The following is a 13,699-nucleotide window of genomic DNA, read 5'->3' as shown; positions in this document are numbered from 1 at the left end:
CTCAATTAGTCAGTCAACAAACCCCAAGTGGGTGGCCTGTCCTTATGAGCAGATGCTCACCTGCCCAGCTATGCTCCTCAGCTACCAGCCTGGTCAAGCAGCCTCTTTTCCCTCCTGATCTGCAATTCCCACTTCTCCTCATGCCTCCCCACCCCGCAGCCCACAGCCCACAGAACAGACCCAACAACCCAATCAGGCTACAAATTAGATCAAATTGTCATTCCATTGTTTTAAAACCCTCTGTGCATGCTAAGTCACTTGAGTTGTGTCCAACTCTTTGTGACCCTATGAACTATAGCCCTCCAGGCTCCTCTGTCCATGGGATTCTCCCGGCAAGAAATACTGGAGTGGGTTGCCATGCCCTTCTCCAGGGGACCAACCTGGATCTCTTACATCTCCTGCATTGGCAGGCAGGTTCTTTACCACTAGCGCCACCTGGGAAGCCCACTTAAAACCCTCTCTGCTAAGTTGTTTCAGTCGTGTCCGACTCTTTGTGACCCTGTGGCTTGTAGCCCGCTAGACTCTTTTGTCCATGGGATTCTCCGGGCAAGGAACACTGGAGTGAGTTGCCATGCCCTGCTCCAGGGGATCTTCCCGATTCAGGGATCGAACTCTCTTTAAGTCTCCTGCATTGGCAGGTGGGTTCTTTACCACTAGCACCACCTGGGAAACCCACTTAAAACCCTTTACTGCCTTTCAAATAGGACTTGGAAAATACATTTCACAAATAAAAACACAGAATGCCAGTTAAATTTGAATTCCAGGTAACACATGAATGATTTTTTAGTATAAAACTTATTTGAAATTCAGATTTAACTGGGTGCCCTCTATTTTATCCGGCAACCCTAGCTGAATATTGATGGATGCCATTTCAATTCCTTACCTTGGCACAGGGATCCTGCAGGGCCCACCTTCCCCTGCCCCCCCACCCCCGGTGGATTCACCTTAACCCTTTACCTGCTCCCCATACCTCCCACCACTCTGAGCTTCTTCCTGCTGCTTGAGCATTGAGTCCTTCCCCGCTCTGAGCCCTTGGGCTTTCTGTCCTCTCCCTGGAACATTCCTCCCTGGATCCTCATACTGCTGGCCTCTAGGTCCCAGGTCTCATCTCCTGGTCACCCCCTAGGGTGGCTGCCCTGAAGCCTTCTAGGCTCTCCCTGCCCCATCTCTCTCTCCTGTTTTCTTCCTGCTGCTCATCTAAATCCACTGCTCACTGGGCTGGAAAATCTCAGGAACCAGCCAAGTGGAAAAGGCACAGGAAGCCAGTGAACTGATTTTCCATCGGGATAGCCTGAGCTGGGGTCAGTGAAAGCTCTGGAAGCGTTGTCCTGGTTCTCCTGCCACATTACAGCTTACTCTTCCCTGTGGGGCTGGAGAGATGGGGCGGGAGAGGGACGTGTGTCTCTTTCAGGGTCTTTCTCTCCCCACCTCCTCCTTGGCCATGTTTTGTAACATCATCGCCCACGGCATCTCTCTGTCTTTGTCACTGCCTTGCCTTCTTTATTCTCTAACTTGGCTCCCCTAGTCACACATTAAGGAAGGCTTTCCCTGGTGGCGCTGTGGATAAGAATCCGGCGACCAACACAGGGGACATGGGTTCAATCCCCAGTCCAGGAAGATTCCACGTGCCACAGAGCAACTGAGCCCGCTTGCCACAACCACTGAAGTCTTCATGCTCTAGGACCCGAGAACCACAATTACTGAGCCCCTGTGCCACAGCCACTGAAGGCTGAGAGCCTAGAGCCCGTGATCTGCAACAAGAGAAGTCACTGCAGTGAGAAGAAGCTAGAGCGCCAGAAGTAGAGAGTAGCCCCCGCTCCCTGCCCGCATGCAGCAAAGAAGACCCAGCACAGCCAAAATTATATAAATACAGCAGTGTGTATATGTCAAAAAATAAACTAATTTAAAAAAAAAGAAAAGAAAACTCTGGAAGGTTTCTCCTGGTCAATGGGTATCCACACAGATCTCACAAAAGGTTCTTAGTGTCACTGTGAGTTTTCCTCTGAAAGCCTTTTTCAGAACTGGGCATCCTGAGTGATTCTAGAATTTCAAAATCTGTGGAGGGGAGCAAGCTGGAGAATCCTTTTGTTCACGCAAGTTCAGCTCCTCTGGAAATTGGGAGCCAGCCCTCAAAAATCTCAGATGTTCTTGATGTGAGCCTCTCGGAGACCTTCAGAGGCGATCCCTGGCTGAGGACTTGCCAACCTCAAGGGTAACCTCTGTGCCTTGAAACTGTGAAGTTAGAGCAAGAAGCCGGTGACACAAATAGCCTTGCAACCTGAGTGTGCACGCATCAGGATCGCTTGGAAGGCTGCTGATGCAGACTGCTGAGCACCCCCCGCCCAGGGAGACTCAAAGTATCCGCGCTGAGACTGGACAATTTGCATTTCTTCGTTTGTTTGCTGAAATGTGACCCATTCTTGTGGGATGATGCCAACACTGGATGCAGGACTATTTTAAAGTCATTTGGACCTAATCTCACTTTCACAGATTCTGCTCCTTATTACATCAAATATATTAAAACTTAGCCCATTACTCATCAAAGCAAGTCTATTTTGCTACAAATTTTACAAGGACTTTTATAAATTTGCTTTTAATAAATATTTACTGTGTTTATAAATAAGTCATTAATAATAATATAATTTATAATAAATGATTTGTTTACTGTAATTCATAAATATATAAATAATTTGTTTAATAAATAATTTACTGTAGACTGTCTATATGATTTCTTAACAGTCATATATGTTTGGGAACTTCTTGTGAAGTAAAAGAAATCTAATCTCTGTTATTAAACATTAAGACATTCAAACACGCGATTGAGAAACTCAACAATTAAGGAAGTTGACAAAATGTTATATTACAGGTGGACATATAATTCAATGTTTATTAATTTCAATATGGTCATTTTTAATTTTGAAGCTAATAGATTCTTCTCTTCTGGTTGTAAACACTTTCAAAGGCTCATGGGGTCCAGGTGGTGTCTTTTTAATGCCTAAAGTTTAAAATATTCTGCCACATAGGCTCTTGGGATGCTCTTGGCACAAACAGCACAGCCTGGGCACCTCTCCTGAGAACACTGGTGTGGTTCATTCCTTTACCTCCTTCAAGTGTGTACACAAGTATCACCTTCTCTTTGAGACCAAGCCTTACCGCACCTGCCCCTTCTTGGCATCCCTAATCCTCTTCACTTGGCTTGACTATTTCACCTTCCGTGTACCATATAATCTACTCATTCTTTTTGTTTATCTGTCCCCCTCTCCTCGTGCCCACTTACCACATCCAGCCAGAACTGGAGAACCAGAGAGCTAGAATGGGAATCTTTGTATTTTTCACTGGTGTATCCCAAGTACCTAGGATGCTGCTGCTGCTGCTGCTAAGTCACTTCAGTCGTGTCCAACTCTGTGCGACCCCATAGATGGCAGCCCACCAGGCTCCTCCTTCCCTGGGATTCTCCAGGCAAGAATACTGGAGTGGATTGCCATTTCCTTCTCCAATGCATGAAAGTGAAAGTGAAATCCCTCAGTCGTGTCTGACTCCTAGTGACCGCATGGACTGCCCCTTACCAGGCTCCTCTGTCCATGGGATTTTCCAGGCAAGAGTACTGGAGTGGGTTGCCATTGCCTTCTCCCAGTACTTAGGATAGTTGTTGTTATTTAATTGCTCAGTTGCGTTTGACTCTCTGTGACCCCATGAACTGTAGCCTCCAGGCTCCTCTGTCCATAGTATTTCCCAGGCAAGAATACTGGAGTGGGTTGCCATTTCCTTCTCCAGGGGATCTTCCCAACCCAGGAATCGAACTAGCATCCCCTGCATTGGCAGGCAGACTTTTTATCAACTGTGCCACCTGGAAAGCCCTGTGGGGAGGGAGTAGCCAAATCATAAGGGATAACGAATAAAGGGATGAAAGGGATAAAGGGATAAAAAGATAAAAGATAGAGTGATATAGTGACAGATTTCTTCCTCTTGGGCTCTAAAATCACTGTAGATTGTGACTGTAGCCATGAAATCAGAAGGCAGTTGCTTCTTGGCAGGAAAGTGATGACAAACTTAGTTTGTTGAAAATCAGAGACATTACTCTGCCGACAAAGGTCTGTATAGTCAAGGCTATGGCCTTCCCAGTGGTCACGTATTGTGAGAGCTGTACTGTAAAGAAGGCAGAGCACCAAAGAATTGATGCCTTTGAACTGTGGTGCTAGAGAAGACTCCTGAAAGTCCTCTGGACAGCAAGATCAAACCAGTCAATCTTAAGGGAAATCGACCCTGAATACATGTTGGAAGAATTGATGCTGAAGCCAAAGCTCCAGTATTTTGGTCATCTGATGCAAAACAGCCGACTCATTGGAAAAGACCCTAATGCTGGGAAAGATTGAGGGCAGAAAGAGAAGAGGGCATCAAAGGATGAGATGGCTGGATGGCATCACTGAAGCAATGGACATGAACTTGGGCAAACATTGGAGATGGTGAGGGACAGGGAGGCCTGGCGTGCTGCAGTCCTTGGGGTCACAAAGTGTTGGACACAACTGGGCAACTGAAAGCAACAAATAGCGACAACAAAATAAAGATAACGCTGCCTTCGTATTAGAATAATAGCAATAACTAAGATTCATTGAGTTTACTGTGACAGACCCCTCACACACATCATTTCATTTAATCTTTAAATAACCCTGCAAAGTTCCAGATAACATCTGTATCTGCCCTTGACAAATAAGTCAAGGAGACAGGCACAGAGAGGTTAAGGAGCAGTTTCTAAGCCACACAGCCAAGCACCAGCAGAGCCAAGACTTGAGCCCAGGACCGTCAGACTCGAGAACTCTCACCCACTTCCCTGCTGGGAAAAAAAGACCCACCTCTTGTTATCCAGCTGAAGATTGTTTGAGGCTGGCTTTGAATAAGGCAAGAGATACTCTAAGAATGGTCTGAAGCTGTGAAAGTTCAATGGCTTAGTCATGATGGATGAAATTAATTTAAAAAAAACTACACCCCACGAACATCGTTTAAATTCATCTTGGCTAAAATTTACTCCATCATTATGAAAGGAAAAAACCATTATCTTCCCCAATAGTCCTGAGTTGGCTGATGCATTTAAAAAGCATTTTTGGTAAATTAAAGGATATTTTTGCCCACTCTTCCTGAATGAAAAGCCAACAGAGCAGAGAAAAGGGCACGTTTGTCCTAAGGAAAATGAAAGATGATACACTTGAGAATTCTGCCTGGATGGAATGGGTGATGACTGTGTGATGAAACCTCTGAAAAGAGCCTGTAGCTTGATTACTTGTCCGCAGACACGTCCTGCTGCCTAGAACTCCACCTTTAGAAATCTGTGCTTTTGGGGTTAGACACAGTTGTTTCTAGAAGTCTTCTGCTTTCGCCTCCTGAGAGGAGGGGCTGTGTCTTGTTTGGCTGTTTATCTTTGGGCCAACTCAGCTCTTTCACTAAATTGCCGTGGGAACTTCGGTGGCCACTTTGGGGATGTGTTAGACGGGACAGGTGTGGGGGGAGGCGGGGGTGAAGGGTGGTGGAAGAAGGGCCCTGCTCTCCACTGAAGTGCTCAGGCCCAGCAGCAGAAAGAAGACAAGACTTACCTGCAACTCAGGGAGGAGGAAAGAAGGACTTGAACAAAGTGACCTGAGGCTTCAGAGACAGATTCTTCTCAGCTAGCCAGTTGGAGAGTGACCCAGGCAATGAGTTCAGCACAATTTTAGAGGAGTAGCAACAAAAAGCAACTTGTTTAGGGGGCCAGAGGATATCCTTCTCCTGCTTTGTAACTGAGTCCCCTTTGGCCTGTAGAGACAGGCTTCCTTGGTGGCTCAGATAGTCAGGAATCTGCCTGCAATGCACGAGACCTGGGTTCTATACCCTGGGTTAGTAAGATCCCCCTGGAGAAGGACATGCTTACCCACTCCAGTATTCTTGCCTGGAGAATTCCAAGGACCGAGGAGCCTGGTGGGCTACAAACCATAGGGTTGCAAAGATTCGAACATGATTGAGCGATTAAGCACACACACACAAAGTCTGCAGAGAAGGATGGAGGTATGGAGAGATGGGGTGGCAGGGGGTGGGTTTCATTCTCTGCTGTTGCACTCTCATACCTTGGGCAAGTCTTTTTTTCCTATCAGGGCCTCTTTATCTATAAATGGGTTGACAGAGAGGCAAGTACTGCCAGGCTGCCTCCCACAGACATTGTAAGAATTGGGGCCCGTGTTGTGAATGGCTCCTCAGTCAGGGCGCCGTTGCAAATGGGTCTTTGTTCATTGCCCCCAAGAGGCTGCTGTGACTGACGGAGCCATCTCCTGACCCACGAGCTCACAATCAGCAGGATGGGGACCTCTCTGCAGGGCCTCCTTTCCTAGGAGTCTAATCCACCTCCTTAGCCTGCTCAGGCCAGATGCCCCCTTCCTCAGCAGGAAGTCGATGACCACCAAGGATACAGCCCCAGTCCAAGCTGGGAGAGCACCCGGTCCGAGCTTGCCCAGTGGCAGCTCAGAGAGGGCACTGCCTCTAGTCCATGAAATCCTAGAACATTTGTCCTTGTTGCCACGATAGGCCTAGGGGGGATTGCCAAGGAGCCAACAGCTGCCTCTCTTCAGGAACCTGGTTACCCTGGTTACCTGGCAGGGGCACCTGGCCGCCGCTAAAGAGAGCCTTCAAGGTAACTGGTGCTTTACTCATACCATGAAGGCCGGGGGGAGGATGGGCCTCTGGCCTGAAGGAGATCAGTCATTTACTGCCAGGTCCCTCCTGTCACTCATTTAGTGATGTTCTCACTCCATTCATCATTCATTCATTCAGGCATTCCTTTGCGTCTTGATTTTTTTTCAGCTATCTGTTTGGTCATCCACTCATTTATTTATTAGTTTATTCAGTTAGACATTTGTCCACCAGTCCACTCATCCACTTTCTACCTACCCATCTACCTACCTATCCATCCCTTTATTGGTATGGTCCATAATTAAATCAGCCAGGCAATCAATAGACACATAGGTATTCCCATGGCCAAAGGACTGCTGTTTGGCAATGAGGAGGGCGTGGTGCTAATATCTATTGCCAGGCTGCTATGTGCTGGGCAATGTGCCGGGCAATGTGCCGACCTCTTAACATATCTGACCTTCACATTAATCCCAGAGGCAAGTACTAAGCTCCCCACCTACAGAGGAGAAAAGCAAGCCCATAGACTCTTGACCTGCCTAGAGATAGTCAACCAGTGGGAGCCGGAGCCAAGGTCCCACCCCAGGTCTCCCCGGCTTTGCAGCCCATGCCTCTTCCCATTTCTTTGTTTACCATCATTGTTTGCACAGCAACACCATCACAACAGTGAACATTTTCATTGCACCTCAAACTTTGCAATCCCTCCTCTTGCCCCACTTTACCGCTCCATCCTCTAATTTCTCTGTAACTATAAATCAGTTTTGGAGAAGGAAATGGCAGCCCACTCCAGTATCCTTGCCTGGAAAATCCCATGGACAGAGGAGGCTGGCGGGATACAGTCCATGGGATTGCCAGAGTCGGACACAACTTAGTGACTTCACCACCACCATGATAAACTAGTTTGCATTTTCCACAGTTTCTATCATAAAACTGGAATCATGGAGTATGTTTTTGGGACAGAGAGTAGTGGATTGTTTGTTTGTTCTCGGCTGCACTGCATGGCATGTGGGAATCTTAGTGCCCTGACCAGGGATTGAACCCAGGACCTCGTCAATAAAAGCATATAGTCCTAAACACTGGACCACCAGGGAATTCCCATGGGAGAGCAGTGGGTTTTTTTTTTTTTTTTTTTCTATTTATGTTTTTCCTGTGTGTGGGTCTGGCTTCTCTCACTTGATGGTATATAGAAATAAAATTGTTTTTGTGTATTGCTTCTGTATTCTGCCACCCTAAACTAATTTGACGAGCTTTTTTGGGTAAATTTCTTCAGATTTTGTGGATAGGCAATCATGTTATCTAGAAATAAAGATCATTTTACTTTTTTTTAAATCACTATTTACAGTGTGCTTTTAGTTCTTTTGGTGCTTATCCCAGTCCTGAGAGTTGCATCATATGGTCCTATTGAGCAAGTGATTGAAGTGTGGCTCAGAGAGGTTGAGGGAGATGCTGAAGATCACAAGTTGCTAAAGACAGAACCTGAACTTGAACTTAGATTTGCTGACTGCACAGCTTTGTTCTTTCCACAGCATCGCGTGCTCCAAGAGTTAGCCCCACAGAGTAGCAAGTTCCGAGTGGCGCTGGCCCCCGGGGTTTGGGAAAGAACCCTGGGGTCTGGGAAGAGAGCCGTGAACATGTGCTGAGGGGTAGGAAAGAATTTCTGGAAGAGGAAGAATCAAGCTAGGCCTTAAGTACAGGGAAAATGTTGCCATGTGAAGAGCACTCCAGTGGGGTAGGGGTGCAGAGAATCTGTGCAGGGGGTTGGCTAGAGCAGACAACCTGTGCAGGGCAAAGGAAGGAGAAGATACTGGAATCTTGGTGGGGTCTTTCCTTCCCAAAAGACTCATCAAAGAATTCAGAGGACTTTTCTAACCCACAACTCTGATCACTTCCCTTTTTTATTTAAAACGTTTTCATGCCTCTTCTCCAAATCCCCCAAGACAAAGCTGACACCACGTGCTTGGCCTACAAACCCTCTGTCCCTGCTACTCTGCCTGAGCACCCACCCTGCACTCCCACAGTCCTGCCCACAGAATCCTACCTCTGACATGCCTATGTAGGTCCTTGGATGTGCTAATTTCTCCCAGCAGTGACTCAGGGAGCAGCTTTTGTTTCAAGGAACCGCATGGGCAAGCCTGCCACTCCCTGGCTGCCCTCTTGCATCCAAAACAAACAGTCTGGCGGGTGGCATGTGGGCAGCAGAATGAAACAGAGGAGGGCATTTCAGGATAAGCTGAGAGCGCCCAGAGCAAATCTTGTTTGTTGCTGTTAGGAAATAAAGATGATGAACCCAGGGATGAGTCTGGAGAGGGGAGGGGTGTGAGGCTTCTTCAATGGTCAGGTGGACACCATAGTAGTAGCCTTACTGAGCACTGGCCAGGCACTAAGCCTCATCCTGACAACCGCTATGCAGCAGAGAGACCGTCTGGCAGAGAGGAAACGGAAGCGCAGAACATGTGATTGAGTGGTTCAGTTACACAGCCAGCAAGCAGTCGATTTGAGCTCAGAACAGCAGCCCTTTGCAACAGCATTGGGGGTCAGAAAGCTTAGATCACAGAGATGTGAACATTTAGGTCTTTGAGAAAGCAGAATTTCTAAGCAATGCTAATCATCTATGACCTAAAGCATGAACTGTTGAAGAGCTGTTAACTCAGAGACTGAGCTTTCTAAGTCATGCTACTGGGTTGCCATGTAGAATTAAGAACTGTATCTGTAGCTTTATTTAAGTGATGTAAGTGAAGGACAAGAAAGAAATCAGAAAAAGGAACCCTGCAGCAGGAAGTCCACTGAATCCCACTCACCCAGCAACCTGGGTAATGCCAAATGTCCTACTGGAAGGGGTGTGGCAACCATGAGGGATGGGGGCCACGTGGCAGTTCTTAAGACAGAGTTCTGGGCCATGTCAGAGTTAGGAGCCCCTAGTCCCTCAGAGCAGAGGGCCCACTGACACCCTGCTTCAGGGTTCCGTCCTCCCAGGTCCCTGAGCGCATCTCCACAGGTGCCATGTGGGGCTCGGCATCCCAAGTTAAGCCAGGAACTTGGATTTAGGACATTGGGGTTACTGTCAACAGTGAGGCCTGGGCAGCTGCAAGCCATGCTCACACCCAGTCTGTCCCTCTGGGGCTTCCTGTCAGGCGCCTTCGTGGAGCATGCTGAGTTCCTGCCAGCCACCCTTCCCAAAGCCAGGTCTGCCCCCAGGTGTCCCCACTGTCCCTGGCAGGAGTCCCGCCTCCCAGAAACCGGTCATTCTTTCTTTTTTGGGTGGTGTACCCCTGAGAAACTGGATCACTGATTTACTGCTGTTACGTGCGTGTGTGCTAGGTGGCTTCAGTCGTGTCTGACTCTTTGCGACTCTTTAGAGTGTGGCTCGCCAGGCTCCTCTGTCCACGGGGATTCTCCAGGGATCAAACCCACCTCTCTTATGTCTCCTGCATTGGGAGGCGGGTTCTTTATCACTAGTGCCACCTGTTCAGTTCAGTTCAGTCACTCAGTTGTGTCCGACTCTTTGCGACCCCACACATTTGCTCCTTGGAAGAAAAATTTGACCAACGTAAAGAGCATACTAAAAAGCAGACACTTTACTTTGCCAACAAAGGTCCGTCTAGTCAAAGCTATGTTTTTTTCCAGTGGTCATGTATGGATGTAAGAGTTGGATTTTAAAGAAGGCTGAGTGCCGAAGAATTGATGCTTTTGAACTGTGGTGTTGGAAAAGACTCTTGAGAGTCTCTTGGACTGCAAGGAGATCCAAACAGTCAATTTTACAGGAAGTCAGTCCTGAATATTCATTGGAAGGACTAATGCTGAAGCTGAAACTCCAATACTTTGGCCACCTGATGTGAAGAACTGACTCATTGGAAAAGACCCTGATGCTGGGAAAGATTGAAGGCAGGAGGAGGAGGGGATGACAGGATGAGATGGTTGGATGGCATCACCGACTCAATGGACATGAGTTTGAATAAGCTCCGCAAGTTGGTGATGGACAGGGAGGCCTGACATACTGCAGTCCACGGAGTTGCAATGAGTCTGACATGACTGAGTGACTGAACTGAACTGGACTGCAGCATTCCAGGCTTCCCCATCCATGATCAACTCCCAGAGCCTGCTCAAACTCATGTCTATCAAGTTGGTGATGCCATCTGGGAAGCACCACCTGGGAAGGCCCTTATTGCTGGTAGGAATGTACAATGGTATAGCCACTCTTGAAAACACTTTGGCGGTTTCTTTTTTCTTTCCTTTGTTGCACTGTGTGGCATGTAGGATCTGTTTCTTACCCAGAGTTTGGACCTGTGCCCCCTGCATTGGGAGCACAGAGACTTAACCACTGGACCTCCAGGGAAGTCCCCAGGTCATTATTTCTTGACCCCTCCTATCTCCAGGCCACGGTGCCGGAGGCTGAGATTATCAAGATAATTAAGATATGGTTCCTGTCCTTGAGGAAGTCGTGGTCCCTTGACAGAGATGCCTCTAAATAATTTCAAACTGGAGAGCAGTGGGGTCACAGAGGAGACAGGCTCATTTCTCCGAAAGGTCAGAAAGGTTCTCAGAGACAATGAGTTTTGCTTGGGGTCTTCGTGCTTGCCTGTAGGAGTAGGCAGGTTTTATTTGTAAGAGATCAGGGGGTGGAATGAAGCTGGAGGGAAGAGCCATTTTGGGCAGAGGGAGCAACATGGAAAAAGAAACAATAGGGGAAACAACCAAAATGTCCATTTATAGGAGAATAGATAAATTGTTCTTAATTCATAAAATGAAACATTACATAGCAAGAAAAAAGAGCAAATTGTTACAACTCACGGAGACATAGATAAATTTCACAGGTAGGATGTTGAGCAAAAGAAGTTAGACCTCAAAGAGTATACAACGTAGTATGTAATTACAATTACATGACATTCCAGAACAGGCAAAACTAATCTACGGGTGATAGAAATCAAGGAGTGATTACCTCTAGCTGGCATAGGAAGCCTTTGTGGGTGTTAGAAATGTAGTATCTTGATCTAGATGGCGGTTACATAGTTTATTGGTCTGTATGCTTAAGAGTTGCAGACATACATGTCTTAGCTCCAGCTGCTCTAACAAAATACCAGACTGGGTGGCTTAAACAGAAATTTATTTCTCATAATTCTGGAGACTGGAAGTCGGAGATCAAGGCACTGGCTGATTCAGTTCCTGGTGAAGGCTCTTTACCTGATTTGAAGACAGCCACCTTTGCACTGAGTATTCACATTTTGGGGAGGTGAGCTTTCTGGTGTCTCTTCTTTTTTTTAGTATTTATTTATTTGGCAGCACTGGGTCTTAGTTGTAGCATGCAGGATCTTTGCTCTTTAGTTGCAGCATGCAAATTCTTAGTGAGAGCATGTGAAATCTAGTTCCCTGACCAGGGATTGAACCCAGACCCCCACATTTGGAGCAGAGTCTTAGCCACTGGACCACCAGGGAAGTCCTGGTGTCTCTTTTTGTATGGACACCAGTGCTATTGGATCAGGGTTCCATCCTTACGACTTCATTTACCTTATTTACTTCCACAAAAACCCCAGCTCCCAAACAGTCACATTGGGGATGGGGCTTCAATGTACAATTTTGGAGGGACACATTCAGCCCATAATACAGTATTTAAGTTATCGTTGTTGTTATTCAGTTGCCTAGTCATGTCCAACTCTTTGCAACATACTCCAGTACTCTTGCCTGGAAAATCCCATGGATGGAGGAGCCTGGTAGGCTGCAGTCCATGGGGTCCCTAGGAGTCGGACACGACTGAGCGACTTCACTTTCACTTTCACTTTCATTTTCATGCATTGGAGAAGGAAATGGCAACCCACTCCAGTGTTCTTGCCTGGAGAATCCCAGGGACAGGGGAGCCTGGTGGGCTGCCATCTATGAGATCGCACAGAGTCGGACACAACTAACTCGACTTAGCAGCAGCAGCAGCAGGACTGCAGCACGCCAGGCTTCCCTGTCCTTCACTATCTCTTTGCTTAAACTCATGTCCATTGAGTCCATGGTGCCATCCAACCATCTCATTCTCTGCTGTCCCTTTATCCTCGTGCCCTCAGTCTTTCCCAGCATCAGGGTCTTTTTCAGTGAGTCAGCTCTTCGCATTAGTTGGCCAAAGTATTGGAGCTCAGCTTCAGCATCAACTATGCCAATGAATATTCAGGGTTGATTTCCTTTAGGATTGACTAGTCTAATCTCTTTGTCCAAGGGACTCTCAAGAGTCTTTCCTAGCACCATGGTTCGAAAGCATCAATTCCTCTATGCTCAGCGTTTTTTATGGCCCAACTCACATCCACACATGACCACGGGAAAAAACTATATTTAAGTTTTACTTCAAAGAAAAAGAAACAAATAATGCTAAGGTCAATTCCTTATTGCCAGAGATTCTGATTCAATTGGTCTAGGGTGGGGTCTCGTCCTAAGAAATATTTTAAAGCACTCAGTGATCCTGACATGCAACAAGGCTTAAGACTCACTGGAGTGGTCCCTTTTAAAGACTTCTCTCTGAGGTTCTAGGGCTTGAATCTTACAGGAGAAGCAGCCAGCTGCCAGGCTTACCCTGGGTTGCACAGACTGCAGTACTGGATAAGAAAATCAGTGTAAAGCTCTCTTTTATCTGAGGGAAGTCTTGCATGAATTGCTGGTGCAGAGACAGCTGCTGAAGTCTCCAGCCTCAGGGCAGTCTGGCCCCGTCCCCCTGCGACTGTGCAGACTTCTCAGGGCCAGCCACACATGCACACCTGCACGGGCTGCTCTTGGCAGGGGCCCAGGCTTGGCATCCCCTTTCAGCTTCTCGAAAGCCCTGCCGAGGAGGCAGGAAAGCTGGGGATTCGAATAAGCCGCAGAGGGACTAGGACCAGGCGAATAATTGTGAATGGAATCCATGCTTGAGACTTCTGGTTCTCACAGCTGCGGATGGGGGATCACCATGGGAATTCTGGGTATTGTTCAGCGCTGACTGCAGCCTCCATTGTTGGGCTCTGATTACAGCTTTTGTTTCACCATAAAGTACAGTTATTAAATGCCCAGCCGGGAACAAAGACGTATTTACATGCCAGGGGGTCGG

This window comes from Bos mutus, chromosome 26 (genome assembly GCF_027580195.1).
Source record: "Bos mutus isolate GX-2022 chromosome 26, NWIPB_WYAK_1.1, whole genome shotgun sequence".
Lineage (NCBI taxonomy): Eukaryota > Metazoa > Chordata > Mammalia > Artiodactyla > Bovidae > Bos > Bos mutus.
Note: the sequence above shows the minus strand (reverse complement) of the source record.